Raw genomic sequence first — 6780 nt, forward strand, 5'->3', positions numbered from 1 at the left:
GGAGTCTGGTTTATGGGGCCCTGCACCTCTGGATTCTGACAGGCAAAATTCATGACATGGGTGACACTGTGTGTGTTAAGGCACAGCAGGGTGAAAGCTGCAGGCCTGCTAGCCCCTGCTGCAGCTATGAAGCCTGCCAGCTGTCAAGGAAATAGGTGTAAGGGGGTTCTGGGGCCCTGCACCCCTAGCTGCTGATAGACAAAACTCGTGATATGGGTGCTTGTGCTACTGACCGTGTCTATCTTGGAGCAGTTGATTGTCTGTATTGATTAATTCCTCTCCTTAGTCTGTGGTTTTGTAGGTGTTAATCCATGCTCATTATATAGTAGCTAGGTACTGTGTATTGAGCTGGTCCCTGAGTGAATCATGATTAATTGGTAACTTGTAACACAGTAACTTAGCAGCCAGGCCTCCAGTAGTACCCCCCAACTCCCACACCCCAAGACAGACACAGTTGCACAAGCACCCATCTCACGAGTTTTGCCTGTCAGCAGCTAGAGGTACAGGGCCCCAGAACCCAGAACTCCTGCGCCTATCTCCTTGACAGCTGGCAGGCTTTGTGGCCACAGCAGGGGCTACCATCCCTGCAGTGTTCACCCTGCTGCACCTTAATACACACAGTGTCACCCATGTCGTGAATTTTGTTTGTCTGCAGCTTGAGCTGCAGTTTCCCCCAAACCCCTTCACTTATCTCCTTGAAACTTGGCAGGCTTTGTGGCCTCAGCAGGGACTGGATTGAAGTGGGAACCCCGTCTGAAGCTCCAGATCGGATCACTGGCATCTGAAGCGGCTGGATCTGAAGCCGGATTGAATAGCTGCCTACTCACACAAACCTAGTGCTAATACCTTGCATAACATTTTATGATTAATTCTCCTAGTTGGCTGCATGAGGGTTGTGCTACAGACTCCAATCTGGGACATAAAGAATTACAAAATCATATGCTAGTGTGCAATCTCTGGTTGTGTGGATGCATATGCTTTTCATGGAAACAGCTTCAGCAACTGTTTTTGCAAATGTGGCCCAAATGGGCACTCAGCTTTGTTAAATATCTTATTAGCACCAATTTATACCATAAATTATTCAAGGCTTTTTCTTACTTGTATATGTACAAGATCTAGCACAATGGATCACTAATCTTTGGGGCCTCTTGAGGTTATGATAATACAAATAAATAACAATAAAGGTATATAAGATTCAGCAAAATGTCAAGAAGGAGCATGTAGATATTTAAAATGGAACACCTACCAAGAATGAAGATGAAATTCTAATTTATATAAAGCTTATATGCATGGTGAACTTTAAAGACTTATAGAATCCAGAGCCACATCTCCAACAGATTACATAGTTTCATTGATGTCAATTTGCAGCAGCTGAGATGATTCCTGTGTGTTCTGTTCTGAATGTTACTTCTGGAATCTTACTTACAAGAGTAAAATGTCCCAGTCATTATTTAAACAATGGAGGCACTGAAATCTGTAAGATACCTGGGAAGGTTTTTCCATAGGTGAAGATGACTTGTACCACAAATTCTGGAACTGCATATTTCCCTCTTTGAGCTGGAAGTGCTGTCAAGTAATTTCTGTAAGTAAATGAAGGTTTGAAGAGTGGCAGCTTCTCAGCTGTCAACACTGCTCAAACTCTGCCATGCAGAACAAGGACAAAGGTTCTGTCTCAACAGAACAGGCAATCAGCAGAGCATCTGTAAAGGCCTAAGTACAAATTTGAGCAAGAGCAGATTTGGGCAACACTGAAGTGATATTGTAGCACAGCTTAATGAGCACTCACTTAACTTTAACAAGAGAGTAATTTTAGGTTGAGAGCCCTTATTACTCCTAAATATAAAAAACATAGTGACAGAAAAATTGCCATTGGTCCAGCTACCCCAATATCCTGTTTCTGATACTGACAGAGACTGTAAAAAGGGAACAAGAAATCCCAGAGCAAGCAATTATAAAATATCCTACTTATATGGGAAGTTTTTAGTAATGCTTATCTAGTGATTGGCTTACACTCTTCAGCTTGAGTTTTACTTGTGTATATTTCTTTCCCGTCTAATGCATCGCTGAATGTTCTTTAGCTCCATGTAAATTTCCAGTCATTTGAAAATGATGTTATGCTCCTGTCCTCAATGATATCTCTCTGTGGGGTGAAAAGTCCCACAAGCTAATTGTAGATTGTAAAAGAAAAAAAAATATTTCTTTCAATTTTAAATGTGATTCCTTTCAGCTTCATGTAAGGAGAATAAGTTCATGTTGAGAATGCTATTAGGCCTAAGGCCTGAATTTACAAGAAGAACATAGGTTCAGGGTTGCAGTGCCTAATCTTGAGGCACTCTGCCACTTGGTAAAACTCACAGCCTCACGTGCATACCTGTGCTACTTATAAAATGCCTGCCTACAGGCAAGTGCTTAGGAATGAGGGTTACAAAAGTCATATTTTTTAGCAGGGAGCAACCAGTCCCCAGTCAGAATGTGCATAATTGCTGAGCCATGCAACAGCATCCTCAGTGGCTATGTGAAGTTCCTGTAGTCTACCACTGAACTTAGTCAGCAGGCAGTCAGCAACAATATGTGACATGGGTGTGTGTTTTGCCACAGCTACAGTCCGAGATGCCATAAAAACCTCAAAAGTGTGATGGCTGGCCACACAGAGATCTTGCTCTGTCTGGAACCTATTCAGCAAGGCTCACTGACAGCACGGCAGGTTGAATCCAGGTGGGCAGACTGTAGCATCTGTTATAAGGAACTTATTTGGTGGTGATGTTGACCAATGGATTGATATTCACATTGCACCAACCATCAATACCTGGTCTGAACCAGGGAAACTAATGAACCTCTTAGTGAACTGAATTGATAGAATCATAGAATCATAGAAAGAAAGACCAGAAGGGACCTGTAAGATCATCAAGGCCAGTCCCCTGCCATGGGCAGGAAGTAGTTGGACTCAAATGAGCTCAACAAGGTATTTGTCCAGCCTCTCTTAAAGACCATCTGAGATGGCAACTGCGCCACCTCTGCTGAAAGTATGTTCCAGATTCTAGTTACCCATATGGAAAATAAGTTTTTCCTTACGTCCAGCTGAACATTTCCCTTGGCTAGCTAGTGTCCTTCATTCTAGGCCAGGTCTAAAGGTTTCAGATCATATCTCCCACTTTCCAGGGGAGTGGCCTAACCACTAGGTTATAAACCATTGTGACTGGTGGAACCCTTCACCCTTCTTGTTGAACCTGGGCCACTATATAAGCCAGGAATGCAATGACTTCTAGAGAAGAAAGAGGGATGAAGGGGGTTCCACAAAGCATTAGACAGTAGGAGATACTATACAGAGGGGGGTTGTCTGCTTGTTACACACCCAATTTAGGAATAATTTAAAAAAACTGGCTCCAGAAGAGCTGAGAAAATGCAAAGTACTGCTCACTGTGTTTACTTTTCCAGGGTTGCAAGTTCTAGCCCCCCAAAAAGTAGTTTTAGTACTGGTCAGGGAAAATTTAGAAAATGGCTAAAAATATTTACCGAGATAACTCTTGTCAATAACATAGTTTTGGGTCACATAGCGGAAATTTAACACTTGTAGCTAGAGCTGTCATTTGGGGTTCTCAGTGTTTATTTGATTGAGGGGAGGCAGGGGTTTGGGATATACTTTGTTTCTCTTACATATTGTAAATGAAAATTTCACAGAAGCAAGAAGAACGAATGTGAGAATTAGGATCTTCCATGCAAATTTGAGACCAAAAGTTTTCCCTTCTGCATGAAATACAAGGAAATATCTTAAAAGGAAAATTAGCATATCATTCTCTATTTCAATGCCATAAAAGAGAGTTATGACAGAGTCTAACGTGCTACTTTGTCAAAGAATCACTTCATTATACTTGCACTGGGTAGTATTTTATATTTGCATACCAACTTATCATTTTAATACAGTCATAGAGGAAAATGCTACATTGTTTCCTTATACTATACCTGTAGAAAATTATAGAGGAACCACAGCACCACATCAACACTCAAAATAGATATTTTTTCCCAGGGGAAGGGAGAGACAATCAAAATAGTATGTAGCTTCCTTTACAGTGCTTTTTTACAAAAAAACAGAATTGTTCCATAAAGCTAAAAAAGCTAACAAAGACATGCAATAGAAATTCCTTCTTGAACTTCCAGTCATCCTGACAAATTCAAAAGTAAACCAATTTTGAAGAACATACATGCTTTTTAAATGTAAGACCTTACAATTACTGCTTTGCGTCTGGCTTCTCTGCTTACCCAAAATAACTAGCAAGGTGAGGGTCAGCAGAATTTGATCCAGTATGTCTTCTTTGTCACTATTCTGGGTCCTTCACTAACAAAGAAATGATTCTCCCAGGCTTCTACTGCCTGGCCTCCTTATCAGTTGATAACACTGTTCGCCATAAGGTGCTGATAAAAGCATATGAAATTTGCCTATTCCTCCCAGACATCTCCCAGTGTGAAATACTGGGGGCCTGCTCCTTTCTCCTTCTCACTTGTATTGGTAAGTATTTCCCCCAGTTCTCACTGATACATATACAAGCATGCACAGAAAGAGTAAAACACATGATAAATGCATGTCACATAAGCAGCCTAGTAACAAATTCTATGTTTTACAATAATGACATCCTTCGTATAACCAGGATCTCAAAATGCCTGTGAGAAAGAATATGACTTTAGTGCCTCTCTCTCAAATTTAATCCAGAGAGTAAAAAAGTGATAATAAAAAGCCATGGGAGAGAAAGAATACTTTGAAGAATTTTCTAAGACCCTCCCATCCATTTGGTTTCATCAAATCTTTGATCTTCAAATAGTTTGTAATGTCATGCCAGGCAAGACTATTTGTGGGCATGCAGATGGTGACTATGGTCAGAACTGCCATCCATCATCCCCACCTAGCTAGGAGGCTATGCTCTTTTTTCCTAACATCAATCTCCCGACAGTTTGTTACTTTTAGGTTAGATTTCTTCTGCTCCCTGTATATAGAAAAATATGAACTCTATAGCATGTTTTCAAATCCTGAAGTTTATAGCAAGCTGACTCCTAAATAGCAAAGGCTGATACAATATTCAGTGGCTCCCTGCTGACTCCAAAGCAAATTAAATGTCCCAGGGCATAATCCTGCCCTGTGAGAAGCCCCGCTGGAGCTTCTCTGGTAATTAAACCTGGAAGGTACAAAACTCATGGAACCATCTTCTGTTTGGCTGAAAATGAGAAGGATATTTTTCATTGCCATTTTATTTAGGTGTCTAGAAGAAATGAGGGGTCAGGGAGCACTCAGGCTTGGAATAAATTTAGGACTAACCTAGATTTTACTTTCATTCCAAAGAACACCATTGGCTAGAATTCATAAAAGGCTATTCAAAACCAGTTTCGGTTTTGAAGTTGCCATGAAATTACCTATTTTAGTGTAGGACTCTGGGCACTGACAGATGTGCCGCTCCCTGGTCTAACTCATGGTACTTCACAAAAAGTACCATGAATTAGACTGACCCTCAGACCTAACAAATGTTAGCTGTTGGGTTGGGGTGGGGGAGAGGGTGGGAACAAGCTCCACTTCGGAGTTGATTTACCTGAGGAACTACCTGCTTGCAGCCTGACTTCCCTATTACCACCTCTCCATCCTGCACAGGTCCAGTGCTGTCTGCAGGATGGGAGGGGGAAAAGGGATGGGAGGGAGATGTAGGCTGGGGTTTGCCCAGCATGAGCTGGATTGGAGGAGGGTAGGTTGGAGCCCCTTCCCACTTCATCTCAGCTTGGGCAAACCACAGCTTTCGGGTCCCTCCCTCCCCCTCCCATCCCGAAGACAACCAGGGGTATGGCTGGGCTGCATCAGCCCAGCCCTGCTTGCATGCAGGGACTTACAAAAGCTAAAGAATGTGCTCTGCTTTGAAGCAGCAGCTTCATCTGAACCCTCATGTCACAAGGATTACTTTGTTATGTGATCGGGCACTTTTAAAGTGCTCTGCAGGCATGCACTTCTGTCAGGGCATGATTGTAGAGGGCTTTCAAGGGGCTGATGACAGAGAAATGCCACTTCTGTCACCCCTTCTAGCTGTTGTTCTGCCTCAGTGTAAGCATAAATAGGTACTTCAGAAGGGAGTAAGTAGACAGGAATAACTAACTTGTCATGTTAGTGATCCCCTTTGGATTTAATAGCTCAATTGATTTAGCCATATTATCACCCTCCTACCCATCTGCCTTCCTTCATATGTGCTTTGGCAAAAATCTTAGTATAAGGAAAACAAAACATCAGGGAATAAAGACTCGTCCAATTACAGGAAAAGGTTCAATGTTGTTCTTAGAAAAGAAGTGATTTTGTTATTACACAAAAGAATTTAGTAGATAACAAAGTAATTATCATAATGTGAATTATTTAAATAATAAGTATCCTTAGTTTGAAAAAGTAAACATGGTCCTGGAAACACAGAAGTATAAGTATACTATATAATTTCTACATTGCCAGTTCATTGACCTTTACTATTCTGAAAACAAGCTTTGAAGCTGGATTTTCTTCCTATTATAAACCATGAAAGAAGGACTAACTTTAACATGTTGATTTGGGAAATCAGGTTTTGCGTATTGTAATCCATTATTCATAGTTGCCAAGTTATTTTGAAGTGGATTTCACTGTACTAGAGGAGTTTTATAGAGAAGGAATGTGACAGAAAGTTTCCAGCCTGTCGGATAATTTGACTGGCTGTACAAAGCATAAATACTGAGGATTTTAATAACAGGCATTCTGCACATATTGCTTTTTACAAATACAATTCTCTCTTC

This window comes from Gavialis gangeticus, unplaced genomic scaffold (assembly GCF_001723915.1).
Source record: "Gavialis gangeticus isolate Ggan-Ray unplaced genomic scaffold, GavGan_comp1, whole genome shotgun sequence".
In the NCBI taxonomy this organism is placed as follows: Eukaryota; Metazoa; Chordata; order Crocodylia; family Gavialidae; genus Gavialis; species Gavialis gangeticus.